Below are 26,527 nucleotides of genomic sequence, written 5' to 3'. Positions count from 1 at the left end.
GTGTTGTTATGGGGGGGGGTCCATGTTCATGTATGCGTGTGCAGTGGAGGCTGGTCCATTGTGATGAATGGGGCACTGTCCCACCAACCTCAGTCTGCTCTCATTGCTCCCAACCTGCCTCCTTACCTGGAACCAATCCAGGGGATGGTCTGCCTGTCAGCTTCCTGCTCCTTAGCCTTAAGCCACATTCACAGCATACATTTAAAGCCCTTTTACAGCTGTGGCTTCTGCCAAAGAATTCTGGGAGCTGTAGGTAAAGGTAAAGGGACCCCTGATCATTAGGTCCAATCGTGGCCGACTCTGGGGTTGCAGTGCTCATCTCGCTTTATTGGCCGAGGGAGCCGGCATACAGCTTCCGGGTCATGTGGCCAGCATGACGAAGTCGCTTCTGGCGAAACAGAGCAGCGCACAGAAACGCTGTTTACTTTCCTGCCGGAGTGGTACCTATTTATCTACTTGCACTTTGACGTGCTTTTGAACTGCTAGGTTGGCAGGAGCTGGGACTGAGCAACGGGAGCTCACCCCATGGTGGGGATTCGAACCGCTGACCTTCTGATCAGCAAGTCCTAGGCTCTGTGGTTTAACCCACAGTGCCACCCGCGTCCCTTCTGGGAGCTGTAGTTTGCTACAAATGCTGAGAATTGTTAGGAGGCCTGCATTCCGCACACAGAGCTACAATTCCCAGAGTTCCGTGGGAAGAGGGAACATTAAACCACTCAGGGAACTGTTGGTCTTTGAAGAAACTCTCGATCTAAGTTGCAACAGAACAGGAGGAAAGAGAGAAACAAGAGTAATGGGAACAGCACGTATAATACATAGAAATACGTATAAATATTGCAGTACCAAAGCTGCAGTCATAAGCATACTTAATAGGGGGTAAATCCCAATGAACTCAATGCAACTTACTTCTGAGTTAAGATTGCACTGATAGGCTTTGTTTTTCATGTGGTTGTGTACATACATATATGTGTACCTGCATGTGCTGTGATATCCATATATGGATCCTATATGGATCCTTCAGTTTGATAGGAAAGATGGAGACATTGCAAAAGCCCACGCTATGAATCAAATTCACTAACCTAAAAGGATAAGAATTAATTTAACAGATAACTAGGAGTTAGGTCAACTCTCCTCCTCCCTTTTGCACAAGCTAATCTTCCTTAAAATAATGTCAATGTAAGATGACACTTCTTCATTTGTCTGTGGACACATTTTGGAAACTGGGCCTCACTAGAAAGCCACATTTGTAAATAATGGATTGGATTGGTGTGGAGCTTGTTTGGAAGATGCACTGAATTATAGATAGCCAAATAAATTCCATAGCCTGCAAAAATGTGCTTTCCTTTGAATTGCCAGGCACATTGTGCTTTGCACTCAGTGGTTATTTCCAAGAACGGAGATACAGGGGCTCAAGCATGCCCAGACTCTGCCCCATGCGTCTGCACCCTTTTCTCAGATGTGTCTGTCTGTGGTAATTTTGAGTCAGTTCATATATGCATATTCACCACTTGGCGACTGTGCTATCCAGTGATGACTTAATGTGTGGCTGCACCATCTCAGAACTCACACCACAAATAGAACTTCCACATAATCTCAGATGCAATGCTTTGCAGCAGAGCCAGTTCACACATACAGATGCCAGCATCAAGCATCCAGTCATCCAGGGCGGAGGGGTGTATTGTTACAAAAGCCCGGGGCCTGCCCCTCTTTCTGCCAAGCAGTGGCAAGAGTGCATAGGACCACAGGCACACACACACGGGGTCTGTGTCCCTTTGGAGAATGGGTGATTAATTAATCAAAATCCTAATGTTTATTAATTTTACCTACACCTATACAGTGGTGCCTCGCAAGATGGAAAACTCACTAGACGAAAGAGTTTTCCGTTTTGGAGGTGCTTCACAAAACGAATTTCCTATGGGCTTGCTTCGCAAGACGACAATGTCTTGCGAGTTCCTGCTGGTTTTTTTCCCTTCCCCCTCCCTTTTCTAAGCCGCTAAGCTGCTTATCAGCTGATCCGATCAGCAGATAAGCCGCTAAAAGCCGCTAATAGCGCTTATCCGCTAATCCGTCAATGGGCTTGCTTCGCAAGACGAAAAAACCGCTAGACGAAGAGAATCACAGAACGGATTCTTTTCGTCTTGCGAGGCACCACTGTAATACCATGCATGCATGAATCAGACCCAAGAGTAGCAAAAAGTGTAGAGTAACCCAGGCATTTACATACATGATTAGACTGAGAAGGGAGGAAAAATATGTATAAAGCCTCTCTGACTGTTTACCATTTTGCAGCTGCAGTTCAGTTTTATATTGGCAAATTTAGGTTGCACAGTTAAAGTTGGTTTGATGCTCTTGGGCTCTTGCATATCAAGCCTGCTTGCAAAAGAAAAAGAAAACCATGGCATTTTTTGTGGCAAGAAAAATGATTGGACAGTACACCAGCATGTGCGAGATAAAAATGATGTTGAGCAATGTTCTATAACCTCTGTGCAAGCAAATCACAATGAATGTTCAGTGAACAATGGCATAACCTCTGTGCAGGTTCTCTCCTTCTCCCTCCCTCTCTCTCTCATTTTCTCATTGATTGCTTCACATGTTCCAGGAATAAACAATAAGTCAACAAATCTAGTGATGTTGAGGGATCATTTAGCACAGGCAATTCTTGTCAAGTCTTAGGCTGGCCCAGCAGTAGAAGCCCAGAGTTCATCTTGACTAAAATGTGTTTCTTCCCTGAGCATCAACAGTAGGGTGCTACATAGCCCTCCATGCTCATTGCTCATTGCTCATGGCACATGACAATCTGGATTTATTTTTAAGCCATCTTCTCTGCCTGGGCAAGGGTCAGTCTGAATGTTCCTTCCCTGAAGCTTATGGCTGAGAACATGTATAACTCTTACATACCTTCCAGCCTTGTGTTATTGGATGGCTGGTTGTGGGCAACGGTTCATAATTCCAATTGCGTAATGATGCTGTCTAATTAAGTGCAATTTCAAAAAGAAAACGCTTCCTCAGAGAGTTTGGCGTAGTTTGCTCAAGGTGGTTTAAACAAAAAAACTTTGCCCAACAATATGCTTTTTCAAAGCATGCTTAGATTATTGATTATTCCCTCTTCACTGTGGGCTGCATCTTCTTTTAGTCCTCATGCTGCAGAGAACCTCAAAGGACCACTTGCCGTGCACAGTAGGCCACATTTGTTTCTTTGAAATGTGGTAGGTATGACAGGAGACACAGTGAAAATAGTACCCAAATTCACTGACTGTGGTTGTTAGTCAGCATTATTGGCCACAAAGGTGTCACATTTACATCCTAGATGTGGTTCACGCACACATGCATGATGCTCAACGACTGCAGCATCTTTGAGGCACGACATGTGAGATTGGGAGAGGCTGTGGCTCAGTGGCAGAGCATGCATTTCACATGAAGGCAATCCCTACCATCGCCAGTTAAAAGGGTCTCAGAGAGCTGGGCTGGGGAGGACATATACTTGAGATATGGAAAACTTCTGATAGCCAAGGGTTAGATAGACAAGAGATCTAGCTTAGCATAAAGCAGCTTCATCTCTGTTGCTTCCCAGCATGTGCAAGAAAGAAGAAGGCTGTACCCCATGTAGTCAGTGGCATAGCATGGGATGCCAGTACCCGGGGCTACACGAAGGGGATGGGTGGCTGGGGAGGAGGGAAGTGGAAAGAGTATGCATGTGCATTCACCCAGGAGATTGGAGCCACAGAGATTAAAAAAAGAAGAGTCATTCCGTTGTTGGGAGAGGTCACTTCCTAGTTTGCATGGAGAAACCATATTGAGGCAGCACTGGGTGTTGAAATTTTGACGCAGCTGGCGTTGTGGGTTAAACCACGGAGCCTAGGACTTGCTGATCAGAATGTCGGCGGTTTGAATCCCTGTGATGGGGTGAGATCCCATTGCTCAGTCCCTGCTCCTGCCAACCTAGCAGTTCAAAAGCATGTCAAAGTGCAAGTAGATAAATAGGTACCGCTCTCGCGGGAAGGTAAACGGCGTTTCCGTGCGCTGCTCTGGTTTCGCCAGAAGCGGCTTAGTCATGCTGGCCACATGACCCGGAAGCTGCACGCCGGCTCCCTCGGCCAATAAAGCGAGATGAGCGCCGCAACCCCAGAGTCGGCCACGACTGGACCTAATGGTCAGGAGTCCATTTACCTTTACCTTAACAATTTTGCACTCAGGGCAACTAACCGTGTGGCTCCCCCTACTACACCACTGCATGTAGCCCAGCCACAAAAGGCTCAGTGCTTTACTTCATTTATTTGTTGCATTTTTATACCGCCTTTTCCACTCAGGAGCTCAAGGTCATGTAGATGGTTCTCCACTCCCCATTGTGGCATGGGTGAGGTGGAGAAAAAGTGACCATCCTAGGGTCACCCAGTTAACTTCATGGCTGAGCGGGGAGCTGAACCCTGGTCTTCCAGATGCACACACATTCACATGGGTATACAGTCACTAGAATATGAAGTTTGATAGATGCCATATTGTGCTTAGATGTTCAGGCTTAGTGAATAATTTGAAGTATGAAAGGATACAGTGGATGGCTTTAGGCAAGTCACGTTCTCCTTGAAGGGTCCCCAGTGGGTGATGTCTAATGCAAGGCACCATCACAGAAATACATCTTATGAGCTGTGTACATAATGTGTGCCTTTATATGGCTGTATGCAGTGCTTTTTTTCTTAAAAAAATGTTTAGGGGTACTCTCATTTTCCTACTCATATTGAAATACTGCCCCTCAATGAGGCCAAACTTAGATTCACAAAATGTTTAGGGGTATGCATACCCCTGTGTACCCCCAGAAAAAAGCACTGGCTGTATGTAATCATGGTTTGAGAATTCAGAAGGTTCAGATATTATATAGGCGGGTTTTGTGAGCATGTGAAAGTTTCAGTCAGTCTAACAGAAATTCATTCAGTGCTATAATGCTGCAAGCATGTTTCTGGGTTATGCTGAATGGCTCCATCGCTTGATGCACAGTAAGACCCAGACTAAGGGCCAAAGGCTACTCTAGGCCCCTGTTATTTTGTGTCTCCCAGCTTGGATGAGGACCGAAAGAAGCACATCTTCAATCCAAATGTGGAAAAAGAAACGATAATTAATATGGATTTGGAGGGATGCCAGAGTAAGTTGCCAAGAGGCTTCTGTTGTTCGTAAGATGTAGGGAGTTGAATGGATACTGATCAGGGGCCAGTGATGTGTGCTTTCTTCCCATGTGCTCCACGTATACATTTATAAACAAACAGCTATTACAAATGGCACAAAAATATCCAGTACTGACCCTAGTCGGGCTGCTCTTGGAACAGGAATCAGGGTTAAAGCAATGCTTCAAAACATTATTGCATAGATTACAATTAATCTCGGGTCAAAAAAAAGCAAAACTCACCTGGGTGGGGACTTGAACTGAAGCAGTGGCAATGATTAGGCAATCAATCCAAACATTAGGAACTGTGCTGCAGCACAGTTTGAAGGAGAACAAAGTGAAGGGGGAAGCGGGAGCTGAGACCACTGGGAGGGGCTGCAAGACAGCTCACAGGCAGCAGGCTGAAGGTTGACTGCAGAAGGTTCAACACTGAAGGTTCTTCAGACAGAGAAAATTTCTATAAGCCAATCAGAATGCCAGGCTGGGGACCAGTGAGAACCTGAGAAATGCCTGCAGGGGTGTTGAAGGGCAAGGAGAGTCTGTTGCTTGCCAGCTCTCCTGAAATGACTGAGAGGCTGAACCATCTGCTCTTCGACCTTAAGGACCCAAATGCTGATCCCCTACATGACAAAAACCACCTGATAGCTAAGAAGATAATTGTGTGCTTTACTACTGCTTTGCAACTTTAATTTAGCATCAGTGATGGTACTAAATGCACATCCCACAGAAACGACATGATCACAGCCTAGGAGACTGAGAGTACTGTACATGCTGAAGTTTGCAAGTCTGGGAGAAATATCAGGTAGCGGGGAGGGTGGGAGGCTTAAAGGGTGGTGAAGGGGCAACTAAGAACAGGCTAAGGTGGACCAGAGTGAGAGCTTCGTTGGCACAATGGGACTTGGAAGAGGCAGCTTGGTGACCAGAGCAGGGCGGGAGGGGGCTTTCCAAGTGCCATGAGCAGCATGTCAGAAATTAGACAGAGAGGTCGATGGCAGAAGGGAGAGAGGAGACACGTTTAACATTCAACCACTAAAAGCTTGATGTTGACATGAAATCACTGCAAAAAAAGTAGGCACATTACTCCATTTTAGACTCACCTTAACGTTTGTCTTCAGCTTAGGTTTGCAGTGAAAATCCCCCTGGGATATGTATGAATTCAACACAAGTTTTTGGGCTCATGGGGCTCACCACCAATCCCCTCCTGGGGTTTCTTCCTGACATAGCATACCAGAGGACTGAACTTCCATGGAATGGTAAATAGGAACTTCATTGGTTTTTAAAACAAACCCGGAAAATGGCACTATGGAGATCATAAAGCAAATTCCTCTTGATAGCTCAGTGATCAATAAACAAATAAGTCCCACCTCCCTAAATCTTTTTTATTATTCTGGAGTTATCAGAGATGGCTGTATCTTTTCTTTTTTGGGGTGGGGGTGGGGGGATGGAATTATTTGGTGGAGGCGAGGAAGAGACTGGTGCTGAAACAATTCCTAGGTGAGCAGAAATGATAGAATAATGGTGTCTGTTAAGAGCTTCATATCATCATCACTTCTCCAGGTGTGCAGATTTTAGCTACTACACCGGGCCCCATTCATCTTCATGCATCTGTCTAACAGCAGGCAGTCAAAGGATGGAACTGAGTTAAAGACAAGTGCAGTGTGGCCTTAAGTGGATTGGATATAACTGACCTTTGGAATTTCAAAATTACAGCCTGACCCTGTCTTATAATACAGATGCTGGAGTCATCCGCTAAAACTAAGGTTTTCGTTCTGTTTTCGAAAAGCACATGCTGGTTCTACGGAACTGAATTGCCACAGGATATTGTGTTAATACAAATGACCGTCCTAACTGGATTAATTCTGACACACCAAGTGAAACCTTCCTTTGCAGAAATTGCATATCTTGCACCATCACATGCCGGAGGTAAATGATACATCTTCCTAGCATGTGATACATCCATTCAGCTGACCCCATAAGGAGAAAGAATGCTGAGCAAAACTGACTCACACATTGCCCCCCCCCCAAAAAAAAGAAGCATATGTTGAATGTTCTCCTGTGTAGGAATTGGCATGAAACCCACACGCATATCATTTCTTGAACATTGAGAAGGGGTGATGATAGCATGCACAGGAAACAGTAGCCAGTCTCAGTTTCTCACATCCACATGCAGCTTGGGAAGTGGATGATCATCAGATGTGACAGCCTGCACATGTTAAATCCCACTAGGAAGTACCATCTGTGTCAGAATTTTGTAACTGACTCTGAGAGGCAACGTTTCATTTCGTTTTGTTTCACAGTCTTCTGTACCATTTCTTTGTTCTCATTTCCTTTGGATCTGATTAGTGGTGAATTCTGTGTGTGCATATTTCATCTAAACAGGACCGTGTTGCACAACTTGCTTGTTTGAGCTACCTGTCGTTATTTGGGGGCATTCTTTATCTGCCAGGCACCTCTGGCATCATAGCAGACTCATCGAATCATAGAATCGTAAAGTTGGAAGGGACCACGAGGGATACCAAGTCCAACCCCCTGCAATGCAGGAATCTTTTGCCCAATGTGGGGCTTGAACCCACAAACCTGAGATTAAGAGTCTTGTGATCTACCAGCTCATACCACACCCTGCAAGTGGATGATACAGACTAATGCTTCAGACATTTTGAAGAATATAGGCAATTCAGTCTTGGCAAACAATCGAGTCTGCAGAAAATGTTACATGTGTGTTAGAGGCATAGCCGGCGGGAGAGGGCCATGGCTCCAGGAGCACATTTTTTTAGGTGACCCAACAGGTAAGGGGCCCTGGCAGCTGAGTCATGGCAGCATTGGTCTAGTTGGCAGGTGGGTGGAGGCAGCAGGCGAGGAGCCTGTTGAAGGTGAGCTCCATTCACCCTCCAAGCGTGCCCCCCTGGTGCGTGCCCCCACCCCAGCTGCCCAGTCCACCAGGTGGGTGCAACACTTGCCCTGCCCCGGGTACTGGCTACCCACGCTACACCACTGGTGTGTGGAAGTCCCATTGAAATGAATGGAACCGAAGTAACCTCTTGATTTAAAAAAAAAAATCTGAATTGTAGCCTGTGTGAAGTGTTCGAAGACTCAGTTGATGTACTTTGAGGAAAGCATGTTAAACATTGCTGAAGTGCTACACAAGCATTGCACACAATTTCTGCACCTTATGATTGAAGGATGCACCCAAAAATCACATAAGGTTTAATGTGGATTAGCTAGTTCAGTTCCCTGCTCTATGACATGATATCCTGTCTATAATGCCAGATAATTCCCACAAGTGGAGTCTGTCCTATCTGTGAGGGTTTCTAACCATCTTACACCTTCCTATACTTTAAAGTAATTGAGTTGATTCTGTCCTCAGTGGACAGAAAGAACAACTCTTACTCCTTGGTTTCCTTCAGACATTCTGTAAATATTTGAAAACCGTCGGCATATTCTAGCTAAACTGTCTTCTCTCTAGACATTTGTTCTAATCCCTTTATGTTTAGGAGTTTCCTTTGGATCTTTTCTAGTTTGCTGTCATATTTCCTGAACTATGACACTAGGAACATTTCACCAGGTAATATGTTCAGGTACTTGAGCTGGACTTCAAATAAATAAATAAATAAACAGGTATGATTTGGCATTGTGGCTTTCACTTGTTCCTCTGTAGGAAATCCTCGCAAGCACAAGGTGCTAAATTTGGTACTTTAAAGGGGTTACCAGTAATTTGCATGCGGCCTCTCCAAAGGAATTTCTCCTTTGAAAGCCAGACCCTTATTTGGGTTCAATAACAAACCTGTGAGATTGACTCCTTCAGCACAGATGGTGATTTGCTTGAGTAAATTTGGTAAACTTCAAGGATCTGAACCTTAGCTTTCCTCATCCAGCCATAACACACTAACCACCACATCATCATGTTGCGTAATCCAAACAGTGTGTGTTCTTTATAACTAAATGTGGGAAACATAGGATTATTTTCCTTGCAGGGGACTGATTCTTGTTCAGTCAACTAGGATAGACATGCTCAGACTATCCTTTCATTCAGTTAAAAATCTAGGATAAAACAGAATAACCAACTGTCCCAAACCAGCCCAGTTCCTACAGTACCTTTTCTTAATTGCCATGTTCTCGTTCCTACCTGAGAAACTGTGTTGAGTGATTCTGCGGTGGCTGTTGTCTGATGGAGTTGATGTTATGGAAGTCAGGGAGCTAAACCATAAGTGGAGACGAAACTATCAACAGGCAGAGCCAACTAATTCTCGTTTTGTTCCCATCCTCTTCCTTGCTGAGATCTACCAGGGCAGCACTGAAATTAAGGAGGAGGAATCTGACAGACACCGCCACTCTTGGACTGGCTGTAAGGTTTGGGGGGGTGACTCTTTGCCCAAATGGACCAGCCCCCACTGGTGTGATTCAGAAGCTTCCCACATTCCCAGTGGTGCTTGCCCACCACAAGGTATCTTCTCTACCTTTTGGGATCTTATTAAATCTTAAGAGTTGGAGAGGACCTCAAAAGTCATCTAATCAAACCGCTGCTAATGCAGGAAACCCACCTGACAGGTAGCCATACATCGTTTTCTTTAATTTAGTAATAATAATAATAATTTAAAATGTTATATCCTGCCCAGATTGCTGAGTTTCCCCAGCCACTCTGGGTGGCTTACAACATATATAAAAACACAACTAAACACCAAACATTTAAAAACAAAATATCCTATATGAGCAACAAACAAACCAATAAATCAATAGAAACCAATAATAACAACAAAAATTTACAATAATAGTTTACAGTTATACCCAAATTAAAATAACTGCCAACCCAAACTAAACCTTTAACCAACATCAACCCGACAAAAACAAAGCAGAGGAACCATTTAAAACATTTTAGCCAGTTGCACCCAAGAGTGCATGCATGAGAATCAGAAGGTTGGTGGTTTGAATCCCCGCAACAGTGAGCTCCCATTGCTCTGTTTCAGCTCCTGCCAACCTTGCAGTTCAAAAGTACGCCAGTGCAAGTAGATGAATATGTGGGAAGGTAAATGGAGTTTCCGTGTGCTCTGGTTTCCGTCATGTTCCACTGCACCAGAAGCGGTTGTCATACTGGCCACATGAGCTGGAAAGCTGTTTGTGGACAAACACCCGCTCCCGTGGCCTAAAAGCGAGATGAACGCTGCAACCTCATAGTCACCTTTGACTGTACTTAACCATCCAGGGGTCCTTTACCTTTCCCTACCTTGCATGAGAAAGTAATGTGGGGGATTTCTAGATCTGAATAACCTGACTTCTAGCTTTGATGATGCTGCGTCCTGATGGCACATGCTTTGGCGATCCTCTGATACATAACTGATGCATATATCATTCCCCCACTATGATATGCGCCATCGATGTTATTTCCTTATGCTTTGAGAACATTACAAGTAGCGACAGAACATATCAATGCTGGTTAATGCACAAACGCGATCGTGTACAGAGGAGGGAGCAGAGACTGGAACAGATGGCCTTTGGATCCCTTCTCAGTTTGATGAATCTGTGATCCAGGGAGCCTTTGTAGAGTCATAGACATTCTCTCCCCTGACTTTTTTTGGCATGAGCACAGCAACAAACCTTTTCATTAAAAGCTCAGCCTTACACTGTGGGAATTGGGAATCAGGGGCTAGGTTGTAGCTCTAGCAGATAACCTATAGATGAATAAACACGGTGGAACCAGGAGACCATGTGGCCCAGCTTCCTGTTGGCAGAGGTACACACAAGTTATTTGAACTGCTGCGTCTAGCACAGACACCCTCCCTTCTTTTGCTATGTCATAATCACTTTGATAAATTTCAGTGTTCAAACCGAGTGACCCACCTGCTTGCATCGGAGATCTCTTTTGGTCATTCACACTGGAGTCAATCCTAAAAAGCATGTCCCGCACAAATCAATGTATATTTGAGGGAAACCGTAAGTTCATCCTTTTACATACATAAATGTTATATAGTTCTGTAATCTTAATTATATTTTATGGCCATATTGTTATTTTTGTTTTCATCTGCCTTTTAAAATGTTTTTTTATGTATTCTTTTTCTCTCTCTTTTTACTTTAACTCTCTGTAACATTCTTAATTAAATAATTAACATTATTTTATATATATGGGGGGGGGGGGAGGTGGAAAGGGAAGTTTTGGCTCCTCCAGCATTTTGTCCATCTGAGAGGCGATAGGTGCTGTCCCTAGCTCCTCTCCTCCTTCGATATGACTTCAGCACCCCAAGCCTTTCCTGATATATGAAGCATTGTGTGTGGGGAGCGTTCCAAACCAGGTGGACAAATTGTGATGGAAGAGTGCGTTTTTTTAAAACAAAACCAAAACCACAGCAGACTTTATCAACAGCTTCCCCCATCAGCCCTCTTGAATTTGTGTCCAGCATATATACCTACGAATCCCCAGACACTGCCCCCAAGTGTACTTAGCACCAGGCAGAGATGGCACGTCCTCCCGCCGCTGCACATGTGGGCGCCCCCACCCCCCAGCTCCTTCGGTAATAGCTGGCCTGCTTAGCAAGCGGAACTCACCGCCACCCCCCGGCACATGGTGGGGCTTGCCCGAGCCTCTCTCCATTCTGCCCAGTTTGGCCCGACATGGGCGAAGGGGGGGGGGAGATCCGGCCCACCTGCCCCCCACCACCACCACCAGCGTGCAGCTCGGCTTCCCCTGCCGCTGCGCCCATCGCCGGTGCCGTCGGGCCTGCTGCTCTAACTCCCAAGAACTTCTCCGAAGTGAGTTTCTCTTCTCGCGGGGGGGGGAGGTAGAGAGAGAGAGATAAGAGACGGAAAGAGACAGAGAGAGAGAGAGAGAGACCCTTGCCTCCTTCCGGAGGTCTCCCAACTTTTCTTCCCGCCAACTTTGCTTGGGGGCTGCGGCCCGGCCCCTGGGTTAGGGACCCTGGGTTAGGGAGCGGGGCTGCGTGGGAGGCGGGCAGGCGGGGGCGCGGAGTTTTGCCACGCTCCCTAAGCGTTCTGCTGAGAGTCATCAATTATGCAAGGGAACGGCGCGCTGCACTGGGGGGAAGGCAGGGGAGGCAGCGCACCAAGATGGCGACAACCGCAGTTTCTCCTGCAGCCTCCCCACCTCTGCAGTCCAGCAACGCCTTGCAGGAGTCGCGCTAGCGCCGAAGCCACAGTAAGTTGCACCGCCAGCCCGGGGGGGCACTCCAGCGTGATCGCAGGGACCGGGGGGTGGGCGGGCGGTGGGGGGACGGGGACCCGCGGGAATCCCACCCCCCAACAGATCTTCCTCCCCTTGGTTGGGATTTGAATTTTTTTAAAAAAAAAAACCAAAAATAAAAAACCTGAACCTGCCTCTTCTCTCCCCCCCTCCTTCATTCCCCCCACCCCACCCCACCGCCTTCCACTTCCAAGCAGGGGCTTTGCCGCAGAGCGATTTCCCAGCCCCGGAGCAGGGGCCGGCGCTTCTCTTCCAACCCCGCCTAAACAGACGCACACACTTTCCCACCTCCCCACTCTTGGGTGAAGAAGTGTGGGGAAGGGGGCTCGTGGGCCCGAGCCTTGATGGCCCCAAGTCCAACAGTGGGAGATCGTTCTCTCTCTCCCCCCACCCCCCCCCCAGCCTTTTCAAGCAGTTCCCCAGATCGCGGGGGTGGGGGGAATGCTTCCTAGTGCTATTCCTTGCCCATCACCCCCTCCCCGAGCCGTAGAGCAGGCTTTCCCCCGTTTTCTTGCCCCCACCCCGGATTTCAGAGCGGCGCTGCTCTTGCTCCCCACTTGGGAAGCCCTCCAAAGAACGGGCTCCTCCTGGGTACTTGGAGGCTGGGTGGAGGGTCTGCTGCGCCCCCCTCGCCCTGCGCTCTCCTCTGCAGGGCTGCTGGCCAACTCCTACCTTTCCCCAGCCGAGGGAAGCCGATCCTTGCCTCCCCCCCCCGCCTCCCCCATAGCCCAGCAGCAACCTCTCGAGCGTCTTTTTTTTTCTGCATTGGGAGAAGGAGCGCGGCGCCGACTTTCCGCTGCTGCAGGCAAGACAAGGCAGGCCAGCAACTGGGGCGGGAGGCAGAGAGAGAGGTGAAGGTGGTGGCGGCGGCGGCGGCGAGGGGGCTGGTGGAACTGGTGCATTTTCTCTCCCCCCCCCCCGTTCCAATCTCCTTTCCTATCCTTTAGCAGGCCACCTTTTTTCTTGGCAAGGCTTCCTCATCCTTGAATCCGGGCCCTCTAGTCTGCATTGGCCTTCGCACGGGGCTCATTTCAGCCCCAGATTGAAAAACAAATAACCCCAAAGCCCCCCATCCCTCCCAAATCCTCCGCAAAACTCCGGGTCTAGAGCCTCCTTCACCCCTCCCTCCCCCCCCCCAATGCTCCCAGTCTCGATCTCTTCCCCCCGATCTTTTTTTCTTCTTCGTCCCAGGGAGGGGGGAGAGGAACAGAGAACGAGGCTTCCTCCCATTAGGGGACTAACTTAGAGCTGTCATTATACACCCCCACACTTCTCTCCCTCCCCTCCCCCCCCCCCCAACGCATTCCCAGTGGACGAAGTGAAAGGACGGCAAGTTTTATCCTGAGTTTGGAGGAGGAGGAGGAGGAGCAGGGGGTTGTCTTATTTGGAAATCTCCTTGGCTGGAGCCGGGGTGAGGGAGGCGCTCTCTCTTCCCCCACCCTTACCCCCGCCGCCGCCGCTTCGCTGTGCCTCTTGTGTCCACTCAGCCGATGTGGGGAGGACATAGGGGGCGTGGAGGACTAGAGGAAGTTGGAAAGGCCGGTGGGGGAGAGAGAGGATCCACGTTGCTGGAGATCAAAGGTACATCGGTTTTGTTTTATTGTGTTGCAAAGGGCTGGGCAGGGGGGTGCTGAGAAGGAGCGCAGGCGGCGCAGCCCTTCTGAATGGGGGCAGAGACTGCAGGAGTCAGAGATCGCCCGCCTGCCTTCCCGATCTACAGCTGCTCAGCGTGTTGCAAGAGCCCAGGGTGATGGGTACGGATACATCTGGGTTTCTTAGGTGGGACAGGGAGGTGTGGGGCGCGGGGGTTGGGGGTGGACGGCCTGGAGATGTGGCCGCTTCGCGCTCTCGTCTCTTGCGCGCCGACTCCTAGGGAAGCGCTGCTTGCCTCTTGTCACACTGCAGCGTTCTCCGCCGCCGTGCGAACTCATGACCTGGCGTCCTGCGCTCCATCGGAGACACCTTACCGGCTGTGGGGATGGGAGGCGGAGAGGGAGGAGTTACAGCGGCTTCCCCAAAAGACTTTCCTTTTGAATGGGGTTGTGGGGGGGGGGAGGTGATTAGCTTTCGCTCTCTGCTGTCGCCGGCGTCTCCCCGTCATTGGAGGGGGGGGGGAATGCTTGTCTACTGTGTTTTACAGGGAAAGGGTTAAATCGAGGAGCGGTGGAAGAAAAGGAATGTTATTTAGGGTGTTTTATTTTTGAGATCTTCTCCCGGCCCCCATAAATTGATCACCTCCTTCGGTATCCGCTTTTGCTTGAGGTTTTTATTCCTCTCCCCCCCACCCGCTCTGTCTTTCTGCGGCGTTGGACTAAAGGGGAGAGCGGTTTAGGAACGTGGTGCTGAAACGGACAGCTCCCTCGACTCCGACGGGAAGGGGAAGAGATCTTCGTTACAAAGCGCGCAGATTTTTTACAGGACAGGTTTTCTTGCGGGGGAGGGGTTATAGTTCGTTTTTTTTGTTTTTGTCTTTAATGGGCTGTGTGTTTTCTCTGTGTCGCTTGGGCCTATCCATTAGGACCTCACGCCAATCATCTAGGCTTTTGCTGGTGGTGGCGATGAGGGAAGAGAAGCAATTCCTCTTAAGGAAGCCAGGCTTTATTTATTTATTTATTTATTTAGTAACGTGGTTGAGTGCAGTTGCTTTTGAAAAGCATCCTCAAAGCGACCCCAGTGTCTTTATCAAATGAAAGAATTTCAAAGCTGTTTGATTCTGGCGTGGAGGTAGCAAAAGGAAACACCCGCATGTCCATAGGAATCTCTCCCCCCCCCCTTTGTAAAAGACGGTTGCATGATTACATCACAGAAGAAACATAATGAAGCCCAGTATAGATGAAAGGTGAGGACTTGAAAAACGGTTTCAAAAGCTATGGGCCCATTGGGTGCCCTGCTGGAGCAAGTACTGTAACTCTCTCTCTCTCTCTGCCTCAAGACTCCATCTGCAAAATGGAAATGATTCAATAACCCATTTCGCAAAATTACTGTAAGGGCCAGTGAGATATGAAATCACAGTGCAAAGCTAAGATTCCATATAAAGTATTAATAATAAATGGAAAATACAGATACCTTTGTTATAGATGTGCAATATGCCTCTTGAAGATGCCTCCTTGTAGCAGTGACTTTGTATGGTGAGCTGTGCTGTGTTTCCTGGTTTGCCGCGTGGCTCAGGCCCCACTGTATAGTTTCTCTCCGTGTCGCTGCAAGTTGCCACCCCAGGAAATTGCAGTGGCAGCACAATTTCAGCCCCAGTCAGGGCTGAATTATGTAGTGAGCAAACAGCATCACCTGGTTTGCTGCGTGGAGTTAACTGCCACACAGAATAGCCTCCGTAGTCCTATCACATTGAGAAAATGCTCATTGGAGTGCGTTAAGCATCTAGAAAAATGAACTGTTTCTGTCATGGAGTAGATGCATTCAGCACCTTGTTATAGCCCCAGAGATATAATGACCCTTCATCATTGTCATACTGAAGAGCCATCACCAGTATACTTCATGACAAACAGACATCTGGGCATCTGATCTGTCCAGCTGGAAGTCAACAGCTGCCATGTGGTGCTAGCCAGATGATTTCCTCTTTCATCCTAAACCTTTAAAATGATATCTTAGCCCTGTGTTGTCTGTTGGTCCATGCTGCTTGGGTGCACCAGACTGGTGTTTGATCCCTCTGGACAATGTCAACATAGTTAATTAGTTTTCTAATTATTTGAAAAGTTATTTGCAGTTCATATTGAATAGGTTTTAGGGTGGAATGTGTAGCCAATGGCCCAATCTTTTGTAACTAGATATCACTACAGGTTTACACCTATCATTTTGTGTTACTGCAGCACGCTTCAGGGAGTGGCAATTTTATTTCAAGGACTTAATATTTCCAATGCTCTCCAATGGGTTAACATGTCAAGGAGATGGTTGGTAGCACGTGTTTGCAGGATGCTGACATTCTCTTACATGTTGATGTTTGACTGTGTGGGGTTAATGCAAACCTCACATGATAATGAAATCCTTGTTTGGTCTGCCCTCATACTTTAAAACCCATTCTTTTAAGCCAGTTCCTTAGAGTCGGATTGCCACATTGAATGATATAATATATGGATATATTTAGTCAGTAAGAATCTCCCAGCTGAAATCACTGATAATGTCAGCTGGTAAGTTTCTTCCAGTTACTGCCAGATGAAATCCACTGGCTTGTGTTTGACTAATTTTTTTTCTTTTAGAACGAATTTATTTCTGATTGGAAATGATGATAAATTGGTTCCTCTTCTCTTAGGCAGCTTTGTCAATGGTTAATCATCATTCTAAATAGAACTGGATTTCAGTTGCTTGGAAGTAGGTAGTGTGATTTGGTGTAGCTAAGAATTTGGCTTACAAACATGTTCTGCTTTCATTCCAATTTAGAGGAAAAGGATGCTTTCAGTGAGATGTGTAACTCCTTCATAGTGTGCCCAAAAGCACCTGGAGAAGCTATGTTTTGTGGAATTGGCCAACTTTCTATCCCCATGATCTGATTTATTTTAATATATTGTTTTCTATAACATGGTACTAATATATATTGGTTTTCCCCAGTTACAGTACTTTAAAGTTGCAATCATCCATTAATTAACCAGGCTCATTTTAACAGTACACAATCCATGCCAGTCATGCAATTTCCATTCGTTATTGATTACCTTCCTGTTACACTCCCTGACTATTGAAATATATTGAATACACTGGAATAAATGTATCCAGTGGTTTGCTCAGAGGAGTTTTGCAAGGTAAGGAGTGAGGTTAATGACACTGTGATAAATGGCGTTTCTGAACCATAGAACTACCAAAGACAGGGTCATCATTAAGCCCTGCCTCAAGGCAGGATCCCACCGATGTAGATTAAGCCACATGATCCCAAACTCATTGTGACACAAGCAGAAAGCAATTTTGAACAGATGCCTTCGAAACATACAGTTTCAACTTACTCTAGCATTAGAAAATAAGTTGCATAATACAAAAACGTGATAAAACAAGACAAAAGTTGAGGCCACTAGCTAATCTGAATCATGAAGGATTTTTTCTTATGTCCAAATAGCCATGAACATAAATTGGCATTCAGATGATGGTAGGGATGATGACAGTGGTCTTGGGTGGTCTGATGGGGTTCAGGTGTTTTAGTGTCAAGATAGAAAGTAAACTGTCTTTAAAATACTAGATTTAATATAATCAAAGAGATTAACATTGACCAGTTCCATTCCCCCACACACACACATTCACACCATATCACATGTCAGTGATTGTCCTCTTGTTCTTACTATTCCAAAGCCATTTCCTCAGTCTTGGTTCATTTTATCTGCTGAAACATTGAGCCTTATTCATAAGTGTTGGAATAAATGCCTCCTTCAGTACTTGTTTTCCACCTTACTGCTACAACCTGAGCTTCCATGTTGATTCACCCATTTAACTGGGCTTCTGTCATGTTGTCTTCTGCTTTGATTATCAACCTCCTTGCTAGCCAGTTCTTCCTTCTCTTGGTTCAGAAGGCATAGGAAACTAGCCTAATCTGCACCCGATGTACAGCTTGATGATCCCAGCCCAGTTCTTAAAGTAAAAAATATGTCACACTTAAAGGTGTTTGGGCAAATACCTCTCAATAATGAAATAAGGGGTAAGTCTCTCTCACACTCTGACACATACATATATTTTTTTTGAAACTTTGTGTATTGGTAAGAACTTCCTGAGTATAGTGGCTACTTAGCTAAAGATTAATATGTAGTACACTGAAAGTTTTTGTTTGTTTTGTATCTCTGGGGATGACAAGGCTACCCAGATCAAGAATAAGAACATAAGAGAACATCAGACCAGTGGTCTGCCTAGTCCAGCATCCTGCTCTCACAGTGGCCCATGGGAAGCCTGTAAGCAGGATGTGACCACAATAGCGCTCTCACCTTCTGCAGTTTCCAGCAACTTATATTCAGAAGTACATTTTCTCTGACAGTGGAGATAATATGCTTTAGAATCTGTGCTAAGATGAGGCTTTCATAAGGGCATGTTATCTTACATTTGTTTCCTGTGGGATTCTAGTACCTTTCTCTAACCCAGTGGTTCCCAATTAGCTAATTACTGAAGACCCCCTATTTTTCAAAAACCAAGCCAGGGACCCCCTACTTTTGAAAATGGTGATAACTCTATGGTAGTTACCTCTGCAAAGCAATTTTTGAACAAAATGTGGGATAGCCCCTAATAATACCGAGGTCGGGTCCTCGAACCACAAGCAAAGGATTTAGGTATACTATATAAAAACAACAACACAAACCATAAAATTTGGGATATTATCATGCAAAAATGACAAAAAATTAGTTGGAGGGAGGGCAAGGGATGGGTTGTGGACCCCCTGGGTGCATTCTGCGGACCCCTAATTGGGAACCACTGGTCTAACCCTTACATGATACTGGCAGCAGGGTCAAGGGTTTGATGATCCAGTCTGCCATGCCTCATGGTTATGATTTTAAGGAAGCTGAGGGAAACTCATTTAGAGAGGAGATTATCTGTAAAACAATTGGTATGTAGACCAGCCATCAACTGTTGCTGCCTCAGTGGCCCTTTGCGTGGACAGGCAGAGTCCCCAGATCCCGCGCGGTCTCCCCCTGTCATGTGGAATAACGACTCAAGACAACGTGCTATGGGATTAAATTGGCCACAACTTCATTAAATTTCATATGTGGGTAGACCTTGGCTCAGGCATTGGGCGTTCTCCCTCCCCAGTCCCCAACCGGGGACCTAGGGAGCTTCAGGGTTATCCAGTGTGTGGGGGGGATGGGCCGGCTCTGGAGAACATATGTTCAAGCAGAGATAGCCGCCCCCGTTACACCGCCATCGCAGGGGAGACCAATGGCGACCTCTCGGCGTACGGTCAAAGCCTCCCCTCAGAAACCCCTTTAACGGGGAACCCTGGTATCACTGCTGCAAAGAGGAAGATGGACAAAAGGATTCCACCCAAGGCCTGATACCGCCAAAGTTGTGACGTTTTGCTACGGGAAAGGCGAAACCTGCCAATGCAGGGAAATTCCTTTCCGGCCCTTTAACAGAGACCTTAACGTAGCAGCGCCCGCATACCTGTGGAGAAAAGTTAACCTGCAAAACAGACATTAACTGAGGGTGGGTAGGGTGGGAGAAGCTCTGGAGCCAAGTGAGGATTCCCAGGTAAGATCCTCCCTCTATTGTGTGGGCAGGTAATCCCTCCCCTACCTGGCCTGGTCTCCTTGGCAACGCTTCCCCCAGGTGGGATTGGACAACTGACTGGGGTAGGCGGAGACCTCCAGGTATCCCACCTGAGGGAAGGCGAAGCCAAACCTATGCTGATGGGGCCGCTCCAGATCCAGGGGCTGCGCGCGTCCACGCAAAGGTCGCCCCCCGTTTTATGTGGGGAGCGGTCATTAGCAGAAAAAACTGTCCTGGACCAGGTCAGGAATGGGTAGAGGGTGCAGGTGCTCATTCACAGCATTCTTCTCATCCAAATAATGTAATGGACCACATACAAAATAAAGAATAGTGCTAGGAATACACAACACTGCCATAGCAGCTTAAGCAACACTCTGTCTAGCCCAGTATCCAGCAATAAAGAGCAACCGTTACCAAGTGTTTCAAAGGTTGTCTACAAGGAACAGGAGACAGTTTGGGCAACATCATATGTGCATTAAAGTATATTGTGGACTATGTGCATGCACACACCACAGTTCTCAAGAATCACAGCAAAAGTGTAGAATGGGAGACTATGTTCAGAATCTAGCTTAATGACAGTGTCAGCTTTCACATCCTTAGGGTTTTGTTTTCGTTTTGTTTTATTTTAGAAGTTTATAGCCCCAAGGGGTATCAAGATGTTGTGGGCAAAGCCTGCTAAAATCTCAGAAGACAGAGGGAGGGCTGAATAATTTCCCTGATAAAACTCAATGCTCTGCATAGATCCTTGTCTCTGCCCTGTGAGCACTGGACCCAAACGAAAACAGCAATAATTTCAGAAAACTCTATGCAAAGTAAAAATAAATTATACTCATTTGCTCAAACTGCATAATATATAGATGCTTTTTCAAAGGTTGCCTTTAATAGGGATTTATTGATTGATTGAGGAGTACATTCAGCCCTGGTAAAGAATAATTTCCCTGAGGAAGAATAATTATTTTGGACAATAATATGCGTTCATTCATTTTGAAAGAATTGTATGCCACTTTTTCTGCCATAATGGTATTCAAGGCTACCTAGCAAAGTTTCATTTTAAAACATCATAAACGAAAACGCCAACAAACAAGAGAGCATAGCAACAAATAAAAACACCACCACAAATTTACAAACTTCAGAAACCAATAGGTCGTGTCTGCAGTCCAGACTGAGCATGCAGCATGACTGAGACTAAAGCCAAACACCGCAGCAAATTAAGGATGCAGTTCTGTAACCACATATCTGGAAGTAAAGCCTTGTTGAACTCAATAGGATTTGCTTTTGAATAGAGAAGGAGGGGATTCTGCTGTAAGCTACCAAAATCAACCAACCAAAGCCCAAGTAAACGACAAGGTCTTATCCTGGTTCCTATCAGATAGTAAGAAAGGTGTGAGGTAGGGTCTCTCTTGGGCACAAAGTCAGGGTGCTGCTACAGCAAAGGGCCTCTCCTTGGTAGTGACCAAATGGTCCCATCATACCCAATGAAGGTGTGGCAGATTTACTCAGTCCTAGCTGAGGTTGATTCTGAAGGAGGGCAGGCCAGGCCAGGGACTCACCCAGAGACACAGCAAGCAGCCAAGGTGTTCAGAGTTCCCAGGAGCTGTGATTTAATTTCTTTCTTTCTTGCAGCATACTGGCATTTCTCTCAAGGCTCAACCCTGCACACCATTTCAGAATTGCTGCTTTAGGATGTGTTATGTGTGCGTTATAACTACTTCTACAGTGGCTATATTGATTTTAGGGACAGCTGTGCACGCACAAAATGTGTCTCAGGGGACCAGTACAAATTCCAGGGTACGTGTGTGCCAGGTCTATTTCCTTCCCTGATTTGGCTTCGATTTAATTTATACTGGCTCGTGCTCTGAGCTACAGCTTTCACCTCATTTGCCATCTTAATACTCATGTATGTGTCTGGACCTGTCCAAATATGTCTAGCCCAAATTAGTTTTAAAATACACAAACTCAACATCTCTCCCAATGAGAATCTCCCTCCCCACATTGCCCTCAATGAGGAGTTGCTGGTTGCTCATGAGCAACTGGTTCATTTTTTCCATGTAGGAGCGGAGAGAATTTGTTCTCCTTCTTTTCATCGTTTTTTTCAGCTTCGATACCCATTTGGGAGCAGATGGGCACCCTGGTGACGTATGGAATTTGTGGGGGAGAAATCCAGAATAGCGCCCAGCACGTTATAAGGCTCAAAGTGTGATTTTTAAGCTGCTTGTTTGAAAGTCAGGTGCATTGAACTCAATGGGGCTCCCTGCCAAAGTAAGAGAGCAAGATTCTAGATTCTTATGGTTCTCATCATAGGCAACTTATAATGCATGAAAACAACTAGTGGCCTAGGACAGGAGATGTGCATTTCTTTAACCAAAGGTTGGGGGGCCTGGATGGCCAATACAATGCAGATGGGGAAACATGGGTCAGAAAGTTGCCTCTCTATATGGATTTCCTTTGATAAGGGCAATTGTTTTTAAGATCGAGCTGTTAGAAATGTTTTGCTTGTGGTTTTGTTCTTGAAGTGGTTGAATAGCCAACTGCTACAGGAGTAATTGCTAGATACCTCCTGAGGTATTCTTTTTTTTAAAAAAATGATATTAAGGTTTCAAAGAAAAGAATTACATGAATTTAAAAGAAAGACAAAAGTAAAAATAAAAGAAAAAATACAAAATACAAAAAAAGATTAAAAACACTTAAAAAAATACATCAGTCTTTCCATACCTTACATTCATTTCCTTGTTTCCCTGACCTCCTCACACCTCCCTTTTTTGTATTCCAATTCAGTTAGTTAATTCAGCAATTTCTTTCCCTCTTTGTTTTTATCTTAGTCCTTTAACATAATATATTATAACTTTGGATTCTCACCTGTTAACAATCCATTTTTACATACACCTTTATAACATTGCTGCTTAAAGCACTTAACTTCATTCTGACATCATTCTAACATTCATTAATTTTGCAATATTTCCGTAAATAGTCTTTAAATTTCTTCCAATCTTCTTCCACCGACTCTTCTCCCTGGTCTCGGATTCTGCCAGTCATTTCCGCCAATTCCATGTAGTCCATCAGATACCTCCTGAGGTATTCATTCAGCTACTGTGGTTTTTCAGACTATGGGACACATTTTCATGACGTTCTTCCCTAAAAGTGAGATCTGTTTTTTCTTCTCGTGTTGGGATCCTATTTTAGTATAACATACATACCGTATTGGCCCAAATATAAACCGCACCTGAATATAAGCTGCACATTCAAAATTCAGGGGGGGGGAGAGAGAGAAATATAAGACCCAAATATAAGCCTCTCCCTTAAAATTCCGCAGGTACTCACACCCGTTCCGTTTTACCGTATGTCTGTTTCAGCAGCGATATTGTAAAAGCCGATTTTTGTAAGGTCGCAAATTTAAGCTGCACTTTAACTTTTCACAGTCAGAATTTGGAAAAAAGTGAGGCTTATATTCAGGCCAATACAGTATATAGTGCAAGTGATAGGCCAAAAAAGTGATGCGCTCCCAACTTGTCTGAGTCACTGAGATATTGCGGGGGCAAATGCTGTCCGGATTTTGGTTTCCTTTGGAAAGGAGAAATCACTGGAAACTGTTTTGTAGTATTTGGGTTATTTACAAATATACAAGCAGAGCATAGATGGAGGCAAGCAGCTTATTAAACATTCCTAGTAACGAGGCAACAGATCTGCTGCCTCACATCAAGCCCCCAGAGAGAGTGGGACACAGCACTACCACCCCCACCCCCAGTCTGCTTTCACCTTCAACTTGCCCTTTCTCTGCCTCTGTTCCAAATGGCTTTCCCCTTCCCTTTACATGTACAGATCTTAAGTCAGCATGCCCTCTCCCCCACTCCAGGAATAGAGAAGGATGAGATGAGTCGCCTTTCCCAAATAGCTGCCACATTTCATGCATTCCCTCTATGGCCTCCTATAAAAGAGACATCCATTGCGCATCTTGGCCAATGCTATTTCCATCAAAAAAGACATGAGGAAACATGCTAAAGGAGAGTCAGCTTGACTTTTGCCAAGGAAAACTGGGCTTCACCAGTCTTTGCTGACGATTCCTTAGAATTCTCAACCTCATGGATAGTGGCGAGTCTGTGGTTTTTGATAGACAGACCTTTTTCTGCATGGATTGTTGAAGAGCCTTTCAGAAGGAATCTCACCGTTGGTCCCTAAGAACTGTAAACTGTTCTGGGACCTTATGTGGGACCATTGCCTGGCCAACAAAGATAGGAACCTAAAGGTAAGGGATAAGGCATATTCAGTTACTAGTGTGGACTTCTTATATATACCTGCTCACCAGCGCGTTGCAGAAATACAGGGTTTCACATGGACTTTCTTCTCCTGTAGGACATACAAGAAGCCCAGTCTGGCAAGCATAGGGATGTTGAGGCAGTGGGAGGTGTCCTCTCACACTTCTCACTTGCCGTCTTCCATAGAATGCAGAGGCGCAACGACATTAGTAAGTATTATGGGTTGGATCCAGGTTATTTAGAGTAGACTCACTGAAATAAGAGAGACCTAGACAGTGACCTAATTCAGTTCTTTTGATTGCTAAGCCTTGATCCAACCCAGTGATACTGTTTTCTATCTACAGAGAATGCAAAAAATAATAATATAAACCTTTGAAGAACCATTGAGAACACATTCAGCTGCCTAAGACTAGGTCAGACTATCAGCTCATCTAGCCCAGGAATGTCCCGCAGCAACTCTTCAGATGGTCTTGGAAAGAGTTTTTGCTGATCTTCTCCTACCTGATTCTTTTGACTTGAGAGACCAGATTTGCATGCAGCATGTGTGTTGCACCACTGAGATATGGCTCCTCCATGGAGATGCTGATAGTAGAAGATACACTTGACCAATGACTGCTAAAGTCAAAGCACAACAGTTATGGAATATCATGGACAGAAGAAAGTTGCACAAACAATTCTTTGTACAATGGAGCAGGCAGGGGGCTTTAGTGTAGTCAGAGGCAGAGCCCTCGATCAAGCAAGAGAAACAGATGTGATTCTTAGAAAATGCATCTCCATGGGCTGCACCTAGGTTTCTTCTCTCCCCTACCTCTGCCCTTTCTAACCTTTCTGCAGAACAAGCTAGAGAGTGGCTCCTGGTTATCAGAAAGAATTATTAGGGGATTCTTGCTCTGTATATAGCCTACAGGAGAAGGGGTTGGTAGGGGATTCCATGGGAAAGGCATACTATGATTTAGAATCTGGGTTCAAGTTACGTACCGCTGCTCATGCAGAAGCCTATAAATAATATTTTCTTTTTATTGTTGCTTCTCTGCTTTGCAGTTCTGTAACACTAGATACTTCTTAATGCAGACTTATACAGTGGTGCCTTGCAAGACGAAAAGAATCCGTTCTGTGATTCTCTTTGTCTAGCGGTTTTTTCGTCTTGCGAAGCAAGCCCATTGACGGATTAGCGGATTAGCGCTATTAGTGCTATTAGCGGCTTTTAGCGGCTTATCTGCTGATCGGATCAGCTGATAAGCAGCTTAGCGGCTTAGAAAAAGGGGGGGAGGGAAAAAAACCAGCAGGAACTCGCAAGACATTGTCGTCTTGCGAAGCAAGCCCATAGGAAATTTGTTTTGCGAAGCACCTCCAAAACGGAAAACTCTTTCGTCTAGCGAGTTTTCCGTCTTGCAAGGCATTCGTCTTGCGGGGCACCACTGTAAATAATGGGATTGTGATATCCGGCAATATTTCATTTCTTTTCCTTAAAAATTCCCAGTATAATTTGCATGTTTGAGTGACCATGAATGGAGTTTTCTGATGAGCTGACCACAATTATTTCAAGAGATGATCTCCCAGTATCAGTTACCCTTGGAAAGCTGCCTTACATGTGTCAGTATTTTAAGATTATTTTCAGTTATGGTGACAGCAGTAGCAACAAGCTACAGTTGGTGATAACAGTGATGTCGGATCCATACTTTTGTTAGATGAGCAGTCTGTGCCTGGAGTGGAAGTTAAGGCTCATCCCCACCTCTCAAGTGTTCCTGATTAAACACCCCTTTACATCCCTTCCTGGACACCAGTAGCTGCATCCACTTTTGCAAATGGAGGCCCAATGCCTCCCTTTCTCTTGCACAGTTGAGACTATTTTTTCCACCAAGCCCAGTACTATCTACTCTGAATGGCAGTAACGCTCCAGGGTTATGAAGAACAGGTCTTTTGTATCATGTGAGAGCCTTTTAACTGAAGACATGAGGGAATGAATCTGGGACATTCTGCATGTAAAGCAAGGACTCATAGCCAATCCCACAGAGCTATGGCCCTCATTCTGCTCCCCCAAGCCAATTTGCATGGGTTTGCATAGGAAGAGAGCCCAGGACATCTCCCACCCAACATGGAAATAATTCCCCTAGGTTAGGGATAGCCCTCCAGTTGTTGGGCTTCCCAACTCCACAGCCCTAGCCGACATTGCCAGTTGCCAGGAATGACAGGGACTGTAGCCCAATTGCACCTGCAGGGCCACAGGTTCCCCTAGTTTAGGGGAATCATTTGCATTTGGGGTGTGAAAGGTCCTGGGTTCACTTCCTAGGCATGCCCATGCAATTAGGGGAGAGGGTCTAAGCTCAGTATGATTGGCAGAAGGTCCAAGCTTCACTCCCTCTCCTCCTCCAGTTCAAGGACAACAAGCCTGAGTTTGCAGGGTGCTTGTACCACGCAAGATAGAGCTGGGCATGAACCCTCCCTGTAATTATTATTATTATTATTATTATTAATAATAATAATAATAATAATTTATACCCCGCCCATCTGGCTGGGCTTCCCCAGCCACTCTGGGCGGCTTCCAAAAGAATATTAAAATACTATAATACATCAAACATTAAAACCGAAACAGGGCTGCCTTCAGATGTCTTCTGAAAGCCTGGTAGTTGTTGTTCTCTTTGACATCTGGTGGGAGGGTGTTCCACAGGGAAGGCGCCACTACCGAAAAGGCCCTCTGCCTGGTTCCCTGTAACTTGGCTTCTTGCAGTGAGGGAACTGCCAGAAGGCCCTCGGTGC

General features: G+C 45.8%; 2 protein-coding genes across 2 annotated transcripts in view; one reads left to right on the top strand and one right to left on the bottom strand.

Moving 5' to 3' along the window:
- Positions 1-26,527, bottom strand: part of LOC309526623 (uncharacterized protein) — a 146,225-nt gene that overhangs the window by 97,351 nt on the left and 22,347 nt on the right. The gene's annotated exons all lie outside the window — the stretch shown is intronic.
- The window catches only part of SCN8A (sodium voltage-gated channel alpha subunit 8), a 113,306-nt gene continuing 100,548 nt past the window's right edge, over positions 13,770-26,527 (top strand). Inside the window, exon 1 of the mRNA XM_082212339.1 lies at positions 13,770-13,919. The gene's annotated coding sequence lies outside the window, so the exon portion shown is untranslated. The remainder of the gene's footprint in view (positions 13,920-26,527) is intronic.

The sequence above is a fragment of the Podarcis vaucheri genome (assembly GCF_965113315.1).
Source record: "Podarcis vaucheri genome assembly, chromosome: 2".
Classification (NCBI taxonomy): domain Eukaryota; kingdom Metazoa; phylum Chordata; class Lepidosauria; order Squamata; family Lacertidae; genus Podarcis; species Podarcis vaucheri.
The sequence above is the reverse complement of the archived record's forward strand: the minus strand, read 5'-3'. Positions and strand labels throughout refer to the sequence as shown.